Genomic DNA, 16,084 nt, shown 5'->3' with positions numbered 1-16,084 from the left:
GCAAAACAGAGCCAGTTGGTGCCAATGCAAATATTGACCGAGCCCATGCCCTGGTCCTGCCCCTGGGTGGGAGGCAGCGACTGAACACATCAGCCGAATGCAGAGTGTAATAAGCAGGCACCGCAGGGTGAGACAGGACCACGTGGGGGTTCCCTCCGTGTTGCTCTTTCTCCCAGGGCTGCGGTGTGTTGCTCAGGTTCCTCTTCACCAGTTGACCCCAACATGCCCCATGCTGAGATTCCATCCATTTCAGACTCCTCATCCAGCCTCGTTGCTCATCAGCACGGAATCTGCTGAAGCCACATCAGCTTGCTCACCAGCTCTCCGTGCATCTCGTGCTCCTTTCCCTGGGCTGTTCAATGCCAATGTCCTCCCGTAGCTCCTCCTCGAATTCTTGCTGACAACCAGCCTCTGCCGTCTCCTCTCTTCTGTCCTCTCTCCCTTCCCAAGCACACCTTAAACTGTGCTGCACTGACTTAGGCTCTCCCTTCTAGCTTTCTGTGCCTTTTCAGGTTGTCACTCTGATCTCAGACCCTGACACAGTCCCGGCCTGGGAGCCCCCTGAGGGCCTGCCTGCCCTCCTGGCTCCCTGACAGGGCTCATCCCCGCTCCATCCCTAGCAGGGGGGCAAGCAGTGACATGGTCACCAGGCCCATTCCAAATCACCACATCACAGCCCAGATTTTCTCCATTAATGGTATCGATTTTCTCTGCTGAACTGCTGGCATCAAAGGCAGCTGCGGCAACTCGGAAGTTCATTGAGTCCAGAATGTCGCAGGGGATTGGCTGCGGTTAAACATGTGAGCCAGAGGCCAGGTCAGGGCTGAGAGGGCAGCTGCTTCAGGATGCACAGGGTGTGGACAGCCGGGCTGGATGTGGACAAGTGGAGAGGATGGCGGAAGGAGAAGGAGCTGGGTTTGGGGGCCCTCCGAGGACCAGCAGGAACCCTGTGCCTCCTGAGGCAGCACCTGGCTTTCACCCACCCTCCCTGCCATTTTCCTGCCTGGACCCCTATCAAATACCTGCCAGGCTGGTGCTGGGCCCCCAGGATTAGAGCTTCCCAAGGCTACCCAGCTTTCTAGGAGCTCCGTTGCAGGAGTAACGCAGACCCGCACACCAGGTGATTCCCACGCTGTGTTCTCTGGGGTAGACCTTCAGAATTATCCCCAACCTAGGGATTAAGTTTGCTGCAGGCAGGGGTGTTTCAATTAAGACATTTCCCCTAATTTTGTGTTCCTGCCTTTCAAAGTGACTCATTCATTGGAGAAATTCTGGATGATACAGACCTTGGAGCATATAGTAGAAAATGGACTTTGCCCGGATCAGGACTTGCTGACTTTTCCAGCTTCCCTTCCCCGTGCCTGGTCAGGAGGTGGAGCAGTAGAGCAGAAAGCACCCGGATGGGCTTGGCCCTGTGTCCTCAGGCTGACAGTTTCATCCAGCGGGGAGGGTGACATGAGATGGTGTGGGGCCGGTCTGCTGCAGTGCCCAGAGGCCTCCACCCCTCGCCCTGCACTTTCTCCTCCTGAGCTCCCAGCCCCCTTCGTTTCCCATTTGTTCTCACTGGCCCAACTCATGTTAAATGTGAGCACTCACATGAGAGCATTTTCTAGGGAAGTAAATGGCTTGGGGTCCCTTCCTCTTTTCACTTCCTCATCCTGAGGACTGGGGAAATGGAAGGTCAACTCCCCAGGGTCTATGGGAGCCGCAGGTGGCCAGGGGAAGCCCTAGGTCAGGCAGCAAACCAAGATTGCAGGCGCCAGTGGAGCCCCTCCCTAGCCCTCAGCCCCTGCCCCGGGGACCTGCCTGTGTTCAGCGGAGGTGGTTCCAGAGGTTGAAGATCGGCTCCTTCACCATTCAGGACCTGTGGTCTTGCTGAGGAGAGCAGATTGACACAGCCTCAGACAGCACAGGCTGGCTCGTGTTCATTTCTGAGTGACCCCCTAAGCCAGGGACTTACACAGACCTGGGGCTGGGGCAGCTGGGGACGGGAGCATTTGGCATTTGCAACGCCATGTAAGAGTCACTTCCCTTGTTCCAAAGTTCGTTGTTGGCTGTGGTCAGAGTCTGCACTCACGGCAACACTCCTCTTCTGTAACCGCTCATTCGCTCAGTCTTTCCCTCAGCAGGTGTTTTCTGAGTACCCACTATGTGCCAGGCACTGTGCTTGGCCCTGCGAATACAGTGTGAGCAAAACAGACAGGGCCCTTCCCTCTAGAGGACTCTGAACCTGGAAGTGAGCAGCTGTTTGTCAGCCCCAAACCACACTGGAGCTCCGGGATGGGCTAGGCTGGTCCAGAGAAGAATGAAATTTGTGTCAAGACTGTGTGGGGACCCAAACGGAACCTCTTCTTCTACAGGCAAAGTTCCACCATCCCCCTAAACACCCTTCCCCGAGGTGGACTCAGGGAAGAGGTGTAGGGGTAGAGGGCGAACATTTGTCTAGTTCTCAAAGTGCCAGGTACCAGGCCAGTGTGCAGTCCATTCAGGCTACTATAATAAAAATGCCATAGACTGGGTGGCTTATAAACAATAGACATTTATTTCTCACAGTTACAGAGGCTGAGAAGTTCAAGATTAAAATGCCAGCAGATTCGGTGTCTGGCGAGGGCTCCCTTCTTGGTTCCTAGACAGCCATCTTGCTGTGTCCTCAGCACAGCAAGGGACAAGAAGGGGCAAGAGAGCTCTCTGGGGTCTCTTTTATAAGGACACTAATCTCGTTCCTGAGGGCTCTGCCCTTATGGCCTAATCTTCCAGTATCATTGCATTGGGGGTTAGGATTTCAACATACGAATTTGGGGACACACAAACATTCAGTCCACAGCACAGCACTTCACATTCCTTATCTTAATGAAGCCTCAGCAAAGCCCTAAGAGGTAAATATCATAAGTACACTTTACAGAGCAAGAAACTGAGGCTCAAGGGAGCAAGTTACGCCATCCAAAGTTCCCATGGGTAGTACGGAACCAGGTCTGGCCTCAGAGCCCATGCCTTTTCCACGGCACCCTGCTGTCTCTGGGAAACATGCAAAACCTCCATCCTCCTGCTCCCGTCCGAGCACGACAGATGCGCAAACACCCTGACCGCCTGGAAGATTGCTCCCACTCAAGGCTTTGAAGAAAATTACAGGGAAAATGCCGGAGTGAACTCTCGCTTCCCTTTCTTAGCTTCCGCCTCTCTCCTCCCTGCACCTTCCTAGTCGTGGCAGTCCTGTCCCCTTCTCTACTCCCTCTCACCCTAGAAAATCCCAAGAAGGCTTCATGTGACTCTGTTTAAGTCCCCACTCTCAGCGCTCAGAACCGGTTCTGCGCTCCTGGTGTGCTCTGGGTCTCCATCTGGTTTGGAGGCTATTTTCATCCGCCGGATGCAGATTAGCTGCCGTGATCTGGGGCTGAGCTGCTGGAGAGATGCCTCTATCTACAGAAGGACAATTTAAAAACTCACAGCACAAATAAATAAATTCCCCTTTCTGCCCCCAGCGTCCTCCATCCCGTTTCTGCAGGTAATTGCTGAAGGATTTTTGCTTCAAACACATTCTTATTTGTATGGAGTGCAGGGTGTTGAAGAGTGGGCTGAGGACTGGCCAGCTTCTGGCCAGAAATGCCAGGTGGTAAAGATGTCAGCTCTAATGGGGTCAGGAGAGGGCATCTCCTGGCCCAGGAGCAGGGGGCAGGACGGCGAGCCCTTCCGAGGCATCACGTCTTCATTTCTGTGCTCAGATGTAAGCGTTCCCGGGGCAGGAATCACCTCCTCCTTCTCCAGTGGTTGAGAAAGGGGCCTTCAGGTCTGCGCTGGCCTGAGCCCAGAGAAGGGATGATTAATTACATCGTCAATGTCCTAATGTTTCAGGAACTCACGACACTTGAAAATATGGGCTTCTGCATCACCCAGGTGGTGGTGGAGAGGGTGTCCTGGCCTGGGAGGCAGGGAGGAGCTTAGAGGTGGGAGGAAAGAGTAGATGAAAAATCTTGCAGCTTCTGAAAAGCTGTGGGTTCCAAGAGGAGGAAGGGCAGAAGAATAGAAACCTGCCCCTCTGCAAACCTCTCATTTGCTCCTCCCGGTGACCCTCGGAGGAGAGCATTGCCATCCCCTTTATAGATAAAGCAACTCTGAGTAGGGAGGCCCAAGTTCACCTGGCAATGGCAGAAATAGAACTCAAATGCATGTCTTCTTCGAGAAGTTTTGGATCTCTCCTCTGTGCCATGGCTGCCGCTGGAGGAGTTTCAAGGAGCTGGTGAGGATTTAGATGAGCAGGGAGAGAATGAGGTTCAAGAAAAGGAGAAGGGAGGGGTATTTTTCTCTTTCCTTTTCCCGTCCTCTCCCTCCCACAGCCTTTCACCCTGACCTCACTGGGGCAGCTTCCCCAGTCTCTGGACCGCACATGCTCCTTGTCATGGTCAGCAGCAATGTTGTCCACACTGGGTGGCCAGCTGTGATCTGGCAGTGGGGGATGGGTCTGTCTTCTCTGTGACTTGGGGCTCAGGATGATGATGAGACTGATCATCAAAAAAGCAAGAGCACCTCAGAGGGGCCACTCTGGGCGGGGTGAGGGGAATTGGGGGCATACGGGTGAACCCTGAACCTTCAGCCTGGACTTGCCCTGTGCTGGCTGGGCATGTGGCCTCCCCTCAGACCCAGGCAGTGGATGGGGGTGGGCAGCATTAGGGACCTTGCATCCATATCCTTGCCTGAGAGGCCACTATCATCCCCCTTATGGAGGAGAACACAGGCTCAAAGTTTGTATGCACAGCGAGGTGTAGAGCTGGCATTTGCCTCCAAGTGTGTCCCATTCCCAAACTAGAATTCCTACTTGAAAAAAGAGTAACTACAAGTGATGTTTTTGGAGGGCTAACTCTCTCACACTCTCTGCCAAGCACTTTGCAGACACCATCTCACGCAGTCCTTACACGGTTCCTATTTCGCAGATAAGGAAACTGAAGCTGAGAAAGGTTAATACTTTGCCATGAGTGACACAAATCTTAAGTCAGGGCCAGGCCCGAAGCCTGTGCTCTTAGCCTGTAGACGAGCTACCACTCATAAATGGACCCCAAGTGGACGCGACCGAGTGCTCACCTTTTATGCAGGACAGGTGCAGGCACCGTCTGGGTTGAGGGGCGAAAGGAGGGAATCTGGGGAGGGAGCATGCGCTGAGTGCCTCCCTTCCTGCCCTGGGCTCACCCTGTTGGCGTCAGCACCTAGCACAGTGCCGCATACACATTTGTTCATGTGTCTGCCCTCTGGCTGCAGTGGAGCTCCATGAGGGCAGGGCTGGGTGATAGTCCTTTTAGCGCCTAGCTGAGGTTTAACAAGTGTTTACAAATGAGGAAATGAGGCCCATATGGTCTAAGTGGTCCCTAAACCCGGAGCTCTGAGCTGTCCACGGTGGCAGATCCGGTGTCTCATGTGAGTTTGGAGAGGTTGCCACCCTGAAGTCCAAGAACCTTCCTAAAGTCCCTCTGATCACCACGTGGTCATCTGACTTCTCCCCCACTCCATCGGTCGGTTCTGCCCCTGCCCCTGTGATGAGAAGAGTGGAGGAAGTAGGAGCAAGCGCCCACCACAATCAAGCCCAAGTTGTGCCTTCTGTCTCCTGACACCCACTTTGCAGGTGTCAAAACTGAGGTTCAGAAGGGCGATGCTATAGATTTAGAACTCAGTCTCACAAGAGGGACAAGCTCCCCAAACAATGAGACTGAAGAGACAGCTCGACCCTTCAAGACTTAGACCCCCTGTTTCTTCCCCATGGGAGGGAGCCGTGTGGGTCTGCACTTCCACCAGGGGCTGTTAGCCATCAAGATCCCACTTGAGGAAAGGACGAGCTGACTGGGCAAGAGGATCTGAGCCAGTGCAGTCTGCACAGCCTTGAAGATGTAGGAGATGAATTTAGATGGTAACATTTTTATGGTTACCTTTGGTTTGTGGCAGGAAATATAGTCTTCCATATTTGATAATGATGTAAAATTTAGCTGTTTTTTGTTGTTGTTGTTGCTTTTTTTTTTTTTTTTTTTTGGTGAAGCAGATTGGCCCTGAGCGAACATCTATGCCCATCTTCCTCTATTTGTATGTGGAATGCTGCCACTGCATGGCTTGATGAGTGGTGTGTATGTATATGTTCGCACCTGGGATCTGAACCCACGAACCCCAGGCCACTGAAGTGGAATGAGCGAGCTCAACCACTACACCACCGGGCCAGCCCCTAAAATTAAGTTTTTAAAAACATTTAAGGAAATGAAGTGAGTCAATTTAAAGGCGAGTATGAAATAATGTGATTTGACTTTAGACAAACAGTGACTTAAGGGATTCTGAAAAGGTAGTCCTGGCTCTAAATTATCTCCCCCACAAGCCTGTGGCAAATCATGGACTTGAGACAAGGCGTTGTCCATTTTAGGAAACCTCTGATCAAGTCGCATAGTAGGGACCACCTGGGTCAATGCTCCACATCGGGGATGAGGAAATCGAAGCCAGAGCTGAGGTCATAGACCATAGATGGGAGAGTCAGCACATACCGTCTCAGAAGGAGCCTTGTTCTGATTCCCTTTCTCTTTCAGACCCAAGGGGTGCAGGGCTGGGCCAATGGCCCAGAGAAGCACTGGGCAAGGTTTTAAGCACAGTGACTTCAAAAATACCCAAGGAGCTTAAAAAATATATATAGATGCCTGGGCCCTATCCTGAGAGATTCTGATTAGGTGGTTTGATTTGGGGGCAAGATTCAGGAAAACTTTTCTTTAAATGTCTCCCCAGCTGCCCACCCTAGACTGGAGACCAAGGATATGACATGGGTTACCCCATCCCTCTTTAGCACTTTCTAGGCTCCCCCGGTACCTAATCCAGGGAGAGAGAGAGAGAGAAAGGAGAGAGACAGGGAGAAAGAGAGAAAGAAGGAAGAAGGGAGAGGAGGAGAGAGAGCCAGTGTGAGCAACAATGGTGGGCTTCGGACCTGGGCAGGTCCGGCTTAGAGTTCTGGTTGCGCCCCTGAAATTGACAAGATGTATTACCCGGAGCGTCTTCCTCACTGTGAGACTCAGTGAGCTCACAGGTAAGACGATGATAATGTTAATCAGTACCTCTGTAGGTTGCAGTGAGGGTTAGGCGCAGGTACCCGTGTAAGGGGCTCAGCACAGTGCCTGGCACAAGTTGAGCTCTCAGTGAATGCTAATTCTTAGCCTCATCATCTTTATCATTGTGGCCAGAAGCCAGAATGATCCTGTCGTTAAGAGGAGCCAGAGACGCCAGCGGAACATTCTTCAGGGCAGAGAAGGAGATCATTAAATGGCTCAGAATTAAGACAGGCAGGAGCTCAGGAAGAGCGAGACTTAATTCCCTGGCAGACCCAGGGGAAGGGGTCTCTTTGGAAGAGATTTGCATTGGCTTTAGTTGATTGCAATTACGCTGTCCTTTGCTGTGCTGAAAATAAAATGAAACCCTAACAAAGTTCCAGGTTTAATTGAAATTTCCTGGGATCTGTTATTACATCGCTGTGATTGTTCTGTACCACTAATGAGCCTGTGCTAGCTGATTATCCAAGTGTCTCTCCAGTCACTATTCCATTATTGCATTATTAATGATCAGATATGATTGTCACAGCCGACGGCTCGAACATCAAACAGGCAGAGACAAGTCAGAGAGCCTAAGAGTTGGACAGATGGCCGGGATGGGGTGGAGTGGGGGCAGTGGGCAAGGTATACTGGCTGCCAAGCCAACCTGGTGCCCAGAGTAGGAGGGGAAGGGGTATGGACGTTGGTGTGGTGAGGAACTGAACTGGGGGTAGCCTGTGCAGGAGGAGGGGGTGGCTGGGTGTGGTGACAGCTGAGAGGTCAGGGCTTGAGGAGTGGATGAGGGGAACTGTTCCCTATAAGTTGGTGAGTTCTAAGAGTCAGTGGCTTTCAATTGTCTGCTTACCTGGAGAAGTAACCCCTGACTCATGATACAGATAAACAATCAAAAACAAATGAAGTCGTAAGGGCCTGGGAAATGGGAAAAGCCCAATGTAAAGGGCAGGGACAGGAGAAGACTGAAAGGTCATTCTTCCTCCACAGGCCTGAGCATCTTTTTTGAGGAGATGCTGAGCACCTCTCTCCCTCTCCGATGAGCCCAGACTCCCAGAGGCAGGGCTGACACTGCAGCGAGAGAGGGTTGGTGGGCCCTGGAGAAGGCAGCCATTTGTCCTAGACCCTGCAGGGAGGCCTGTCTGGAGAGCGGCCCTGGGTAGGATGACCTCGGCAGAGCCCTCCTAGCCCCGTTTTTAACTTGCCACCTCCCGGTACCCCAGAAGGCCCGGAAGGGAACCCACACGCTGGTGCTACAAGAGAAGTGTGAAGAGTTTTCTGGAAACTGCCAGAGTTGGCCCACGCTAATGGTCTTCCTTAGAGAGGGTAATGAGCTGGGCTCCAGGGGTCTGACTGAGGAGAAGAGCCCCACACCCCTTTGCCTGGGTAGGAGGCCTGTTTAAATCTAGAGAGCGGCGTGCAGTCACCCCGTGCACCCCACCCTCTACCTCCCCCGCCTTTCAGGAGGCGCCCTTTCCCGAAAACACCAGACAGGATGAGGTCATATTAGGCATTCACTTGCTGCCAAATTTCATTCTTCGAAGATCAGCCTTGCGCTAACATGAAATACAAGCCAGCAACAGGAGAGAGGAGGGGGATAGATTGACGAAATGGGGTGGGGGCCACAAGCAGGAGAGAAGGACTTGACATTTGAACATGGCTTTGTAATCGGAAAATTGATCCCAAAGTCGCTGCCTCCCCCAGTGATAGGCGCGGGGGCCGCTGTGGTTCCCGAAGCCCGTGGTGGGGGCCACCTGTTCTGTTCCCCTTGCTGCCTCCATCTCGCTGTCTCCATGGTGAAGAGGCAAATGGTTGGGGGCTTCTGCAGCCATGGTTTCCCCGGCAACCCTCAGGTGGCAGCCCACCCTGGACTGTACACACTGGTTTGTCCCCGCCACTGCTGCGCTGCCGAGCTATTTTGGAGAAATGGAGGCCTTTGCCTGCAGAGCCACCCACAATCCCACCAACACGCACACAGGTGCCCTTCTGGGCACTCCTGCCTCCTCATGGGGGCTCCTGGCTGCCCATCCACCCACGGCACCCACCCTGAACCTGTCCAGCTCGTGGGGGCTGGGCTGCCTGGCCAATCACAGATCCAAGTTTGGGGGCTGCGTGCGGGAGGCGAGACCCCTAGACACCTCCTCCCCCACGCCTCAGGGAAGGCTGAAGAAATCTGAGGCAAGAGCTCTAACTAAGAGGATACTTTCCCTCTCCCATGCTCCCCCCACAACCCTGGACCATCAGGAATATGGTTTATGATGAACACGATCATAATAACCCCACCTTGCACATCTTTCGTCCTCCTTAAGTATGCAGAACAGTTATTACCATTATCATCTCAAATTTTAGAAGTGGAAGCTGAGCCCCAGAGAGGTTGATTGACCTACTCAAGGCCACACAGCTGGAAGTAGCAATCTCAAACCTAGAGTGCCACAGAATGTCTCAGCTAAGGGTGCCTGGGAAGATCTTTGTCCCCAGTGTGTTGGTCTTGTTGTGGGTAGGCAGGATGGGGGTTAGGGTCAGGGAGTAGAAAGAAATTGTGGCTCTGCCCTCAGGAAACTTCCGGAGGATACAGGACATGTGCAGCTGTGTGCACACCGGTGCTTATGTGCATGACCACACGCTGTCTTCCCATGTTCTGTGGCCTCACAGACAGTGGGGGAGGAGAGGCCTCCCTTGCAAGGGGATTGATCATCTGCTGCGGGGGCCTGGAGTTGTGAAAGCTACTGTCCCCTGGGATTCAGTTTCACCTGCTCCCCAGAACCCTGCAAGGATGACCAAGACTACCTGTTATGGGCTGAACATTTTTGCTCCCCCCATTCATATGTTGAGGCCCTAACCCCTGATGTAATGGCATTAGGATTAGGAGGTAATTAGGTTTACATGAGGTCATGAGGATGGAGCCCCTTAATGAGATTAGTGCCCTTTTTAGAAGAGGAAGAGACCAGAGCGCTCTCTCTATCTCCACCATGTGAGGACCCAGCGAGAAGGCGGCCGTCCATAAGCCAAGGAGAGAGCCCTCACCAAGAACCAAATCTGCCAGCACCTTAATCTCGGACTGCTCAGCCTCTGGAACTGTGAGAAGTAAATGGGTGTTGTTTCAGCTCCCAGTCTATAGCATTTTGCTATAGCAGCCTGAATGGACTAAGACACTGCCCATATTCTCTACAGTTCCCATCACAAGGCAGCAGCCCTGAACTCCTTCCAGTAGGGGCTCCTCAGAATCAGGAGGGAGCAAGGAATTCCCTGGTCAAGATCCCCAAGAACTGAGCTGAGCTGACCTTGAGATGAGAGGTGAAGCCTAAGAAACCAGAGGGGGTACCCTGGGCTACGCTGGACTCCACCACAGAGGCTGGGCTGGAGAGCAGAGATGCTGGGACAAGGAAGGGCAGGAGCTCAAGGCACTGTCTCAGCAGGCTTGGAGCTGAGCACTGGGACAGGGAGGCTGGTTCAGCTTCTCCTTCTGCTCTCCCAGGCGGGATTCCTCGGCCGCCTCCCAGGCAAGCAGAGAGGACAGAGGCCTGTGGCTGTCTCTAGCACCTACCGAAGGTTCCTGGAGAGGTGATGGAAGAGGGTGAAAATCCCAGGGGCAGCCTCTGGCAAGTGAAGATGCCAACCCACGAACACACCAGAGCCCAACACTGGCTCCAGAGCAGTGACCGTGCAGCCCACCCAGCTGGTTCCCTGGGAGGCCGAAACCCCACCCCTGCCTCAGAGAAGGACCACCCAGGCCCCCTCCACCCCCCTACACACACACCTTCCCTGGGAGAGCAGCATCTCTCTTGTTCTTAGCATTCTCCCAGGAAGAAAATTTCACTCTGGCAACTGCTTTTCAATTTCTTGACAACTTCTTTGTCAGGAAATTCAGACTGGACCGATTTTCCCCAACCTGTTCTATGCCAGGTAAGGTAATTTCCATATATAGCATCTCAGGCGATCCTCCCCGAGGCCCCACAGGGCTGGGGGGTGGGACAATGCCCACTTCAGTCACTAGGAAACTGGGTGCTTTAGGTGAGTCATTCCCCACAGGGACCATCTCCCAAGGGTCAGAGCTGGGATTCCAATCTTTGATTTCAAGTCCTCCTGGTAACTGACCACAGCCCCAATAAGAGTGCAGTCGCTCTCCTGTATGGATGGGGTAAACAGCTCGACAGCCCCTGGGAAACTCTGCAGCCACCTCCCCGGGCCAGGGGCTAGCCAGAAGTCCGATGGGGGAGGCCTCGTGGCCCTCCACTCGTGCCCCTCCAACCCACCCGCAGGCCCACCCCTTAGCCAGCTGCTCAGCTTAGAACAGAAGATCTGGAAGATTCCTCAATCCTTGTCATCCTGCCTGTCCCCACCCGTTCTGGTCCAGTCTGGAAATGTCGAGTTGATTATATTCTGTGCTCAATCACCAGAAATAATCAATCTGTAATTAAGAGCATCCCCCAGCCCTTTCCAAGCCTTCCTCAGGCCTCCCGATCCTTCGGTGCCTGCCTACACCACCCCCACCACCCTCCTGCCTCCCCCTCCCACCTGCCTTTCCAGCATGGAATCGTTTTAATGAGACTTCTCTGGTACAAATGACCAGTTGTTACTAATTATATTTTCTGCGGCAATCGAGGTTTAAAAATGATTTAAAGCAGGGAAGACTCGAATTTATTAGGCATCAAATTTTCTGCAGTGAACTTTTAACTGGAAGCCGCTGCTCAGACACGAAGGGGGCCATCTCTGCCACCCTGGGCTGAGCAATAGTCCTGAAATATTGATGGTTTGTGGGTGGCAATGTAGCTGAGGGGATTTAACTTTTATTAAAATAAATGACTCTTGTGACAACAGCGTGGCTGTCCTGGGCGTCCCGCCCCCAGCAGGGGAGGGAATGGGGAGAGGCCAGAGGAGTGTGGGAGGGGCCGCCATCCGCCTGGGACGGATGGACGAGGTGAGGGAAGAGGAGGCTGGGCTTTGGAACTCCTTGACTGAAGCGTTTCCACGCACGACTTTGCTTTCCGAGGAGAGTCATCATCGCATGCAGCTTTCAGTCCCTTTTCAATTCCGTGAAGAGCTTTGATGAGGGCTGGTGCTGGGTCATGTTTGTGACTCTGACTCTGGAACTGACCTGGGTTCAAATCTGGGACTTGCTACTTCCCACCTGTGTGATCTTGGGAAATTAGTTAGCCTTTCCAAGCCTCGGCAGAGAAGTCCGAGAGAACACAAGCAAAGCCCTTTGTCCAGAGCTTGGTATCCAGCAAGCACTCATTAAATGTCAGATATTACCATTATTGCTATTACTCTGCGTCTATTAACTTATGAGGTTCTCACAACCCTGTGTGGCACATATGCTTGGTGTCATTGTCCCCATGGAGAAACAAAGGCCTGGAGAGGTGAAGTGCCGCCCCACGGTCATACTCCAGATGGTGGAGCTGAGTGACAGCCCCAGGGCCACCTTCCAGCCCCCAGTCCTGGCACCCTTTCCTCAGTATACACCCATAAACGGAAGTTCCCTGGAGGAAGCAGGACTGCCATTGCAATAAAAAATAGCAGTGTACTATTTCAAAATATGGCTAGAAAGGTTCCGGTCTGATATCAGGAAGATCATCTTGATGTATTGGAAGAAATACATTGCATTGGTATTGGAAGAAAAGAAGTGGCTGAGGGAGGCTGCGTGGACCCTTCCCTTTCAGAACATAGAGGCTTCCATGTGCTGTGGGCACGGCCTCTCCAGGTCCACGCTGGCAGCTGGGCCATATATACCAGCCTGCTATGGGGCTGCATGTTTGCCAGGGCAGGAATTCTATCATACTCATCCCAGGATCCCCCCTACTGCCCAGCTCCAAGAAGTGCACAGAGCAGGTGTGCAATAACGCGAACTGCAAGCTTCCTGAGGGCAGGGCCATGCCTGTTCTGTTCTCTCCCATAGGCTAACCCAGTGCCAGGCACAGAGTCAGTGCTAAGTAATTGTCAAAGGAGTGATGAATGAATGAACAAGTGTTTGTTGCACTAGATGGAACGATCTCTCTCCTTCTGACCCCACTCTCTGGAGGGAGCAGCAGTGCCCATCCTTTCCCTCAGAGGGACAATGACCCAGGGGATGTCTACAAGAAGAAGAGCTCATCCTCCCTGGCCTCCTGGGACTCCCTCGGGGGACTCTGGCTCCTGCACCAGAAACATAAAGAATTACAAAGCTCCTCCCCCACTGGGCTCTGTCATCTCAGGAATGAATCATGGACCTATACGGCAGTCAGTGTCCACTCGGGGTCTCTTGGGTGGAGTGGAGACGAAGGCAGGAGCAGAAGATAGAGATGAAGGACCCCCCCACTTCTGTCTGGTGCTCAGTCCTCCCCAGCTCTGGTCTCATAGCATCTCAACCTCCCACTCAGCCCCCTCATTCTCTGACTAACTGTGGGTGGGAGGGACCTGGCCCTCCTTTTGCTCGTGGCGCCTGTCTGGGCCTGGGAGGATGGAGAGGGCATGTGCTGGTCCATCCCAGCCATGTGAAAAACATGCTTGCCACGGGGCTGAGGCACTGAAGCCTCTCCTGCTGGATTTCCCTCCACTGTGCCAAACATGGAGGAGGGGCCGGTGGTGCCACGTTTCCCTCACTTGCTGCTGTCCCCTGGGAATGGGTTTCAAACTGTTCTGGGGATCATTATGGAGGAAATCAAGGACTTCCTGAAGGGCAGGGGGACTCCAGGGAGCTGTTAGGAGGCAAAAGTCCTCTACCGGAAGACTTGAGGATGAAATGCAACCTCGCACCATCAAACGGGTTTTGAATTTGAATTCATACAAGCTGCTGTCCCGGCAAGGTAATTGCCTCTGGACAGGAGGCCGATCCTCCACTGCCCACGGCCCTCCCGCTCCCACATCATGACGTCCTCTGTCCTCCCCTCGGCGCTCTGTCACTGGATGTCTGGCCACTTGGTGACCTCCGGGAGGGTCTGGCCAGCACAAATTTGCTCTGTGGGGGCCTCCTCCAGGGACGTGGAACGGTATAGTGAAAGCCTTGCCACATTTATCAACAAAACACCGAGTTGAGTTTTGAGCTGCAGCTGTCCGCAAACTAGCTCTCTGCACTAGTCACAGACTCAGTCTTTCCTTCTATAACTCGGGGGCATACCTATAATTTGCTCCATTGACATTCCTGGCCCAGGAGTGCCTGCAGAGCAGGGGCCCTGGCGTTTCCTCTCCGCTTCTGCTTCCTCGGTCTCTGCCCAGCGCCTGACCCAGGGGAAGTGCTGAATGGATGAAGGATTATCAAGAGAGGCCCAGAAGCTGAACCCTGGGGGAGTCTGCACGCCCTCCAGGACTCCACAGACACGAGGGAGTCCTTCCTGCCCTGGTCTGTGTTTCCCTCAATGGTCCTTCTTCTATTCTGGACATTCCCGAGTTGTCCGCAAATCTGCCTTTCCCACTAGCCTGCTCCCCACCCAACAGCCCACCTTGGCTTGCTCCCCCTTCTCCCCCGGGGAACAGACCTGCAGCCACCTGCTGTCTCTTCTCTATCAAGTTGGTGTTCTGGTGTTCTTCTGTGTCTCCACGACTGTGTGTTAGACCTGTCTTGTTTGACCCCACCGGTCCCACCACGCTGTTCCTCTGTGCTGGTTCCTCCCGCTCCACGTGTCCATCTCTTGGGAATGGCAGCACCCCGCCCACCAGGCCCCTGTGCGCTCACCCCCCCACCCATTGGCACTCTCCTGGACTCATGCATGGGCTTCCAGCACAGGTCCCCTTCCAGCCAGCCTCTCTCCCTGCCGCCCAGAAGAGCTCTCTGAACTGACAAATGACCACGTGATGCCCTGGCATACAATCCTTCAGAGGCTTAACATGATCTTTTCTTCAGCGACAGTAAATATTTATCGAGTACCTGCTGGGCACCAGGCACTCTGGGTAAAGTCCTAACTCGTGCAGACACAGCAGGTCCTTCACGACCTGGCCCTACCCTGTCGCCGCCTTCCTGGGGCTCCAGGCACCAGAGCTGCTTGCCGTCCCCTGGGTGCCAAGCGCTCCCACACTCCTGTGCGCGTGCCCTCCACCGCCTTCCTGTGACACTCCTCCTTCCCGCCTTGCTCCACCAGTCCCTCGTGGCTTCATTTACTCATCTTCTAAGACTCAGTTCTGGCGTCACCTCCCCCAAGAACCCTTCCTCAAGTCACCAGGCATGGCACGACTTGTCACCCTGTAGTCTAAGCATGTGGCCCACCGGTCCCCCTCCCCTCTGAGAGAACTCGAGGCAGGGCCACATTTTGTGTCTCATCATCTTTCCAATGCCCCACGCTCAGTAGGGTCTCAAACATTTTTGAATGAATGACTATACACTTTGGCTCCTGTTTAAAAGCTTTTTCTCTATTTTTAAGTTTCTTTTTAACTTGTATGCTCTGTAGCAGGGTCAGGACTACTGAATGACAGCTATGATTTATTAAGTGCTTACTATTTGTCAAGCGTTTGCTAAATTCTTAACATTCTTTATCTCATTAAATCCTCATGATATGAGGTAGGTACTATTGAGCATTATTATCTCCATTTTACAGATAGGGAAACTGAGGCTCAGAGAGGTTAACTGCTAACACCTACACTTGAATCCTGGTGTCACTCCAGTGGTTCAACACTTAACCACTGGGCTACACTGCCACCATGGATTAATCTACCTGGCCCGGACTCCTGGGGAGCCAGCTTCAGGTGGGAGAGGTTCAGGTGCCCCAGCCCCCTAGCTAAACCTTGGCCTCTGTGGTGCTCTTTGGTCACTGTCCCTCAGTGCAGACACCCCCGGCACCAAACAGCAGAAGGAGCCTTCTTCTCCAGTCCCCGCTGGCTTCTTCCTGGGAGCAGCCCAGTCGGCCGGGCTGGAGGGAGGTGCAGGAAGGCGGCTGGAAGGGAGGATGAGCCAAGGACCACCCCCTACTGGTTATCTGTTGAACAACAGTGAGCCAGAGTGTTTGGGTGGGTGGACAGCTTTGAGGGCCCCCAGGAGACTCCATTAATTTTGGCTCCAAGTCCGTGGTGGAGGTAAACGGCTGGCAAGCTCCCGAGAGGGGTGCACGCCAGGCCAAAGCTGCAGCTCGACA

General features: G+C 53.5%; 1 long non-coding RNA gene across 1 annotated transcript; it reads right to left on the bottom strand.

Annotated features, from left to right (window-relative positions):
- Positions 1 to 2,519: 2,519 nt before the first annotated feature.
- On the bottom strand, positions 2,520 to 4,263 carry LOC139083867 (uncharacterized). Its single transcript, XR_011540892.1, has 2 exons — positions 4,134 to 4,263; positions 2,520 to 3,796 (listed from the first exon to the last, which is right to left on the bottom strand). It is a non-coding gene; the product is annotated as an uncharacterized lncRNA (long non-coding RNA).
- Between the last annotated feature and the right edge of the window lie 11,821 nt (positions 4,264 to 16,084).

Source organism: Equus przewalskii, chromosome 6 (assembly GCF_037783145.1).
Source record: "Equus przewalskii isolate Varuska chromosome 6, EquPr2, whole genome shotgun sequence".
Lineage (NCBI taxonomy): Eukaryota > Metazoa > Chordata > Mammalia > Perissodactyla > Equidae > Equus > Equus przewalskii.
This window is presented reverse-complemented; position numbering and strand designations above follow the sequence as displayed.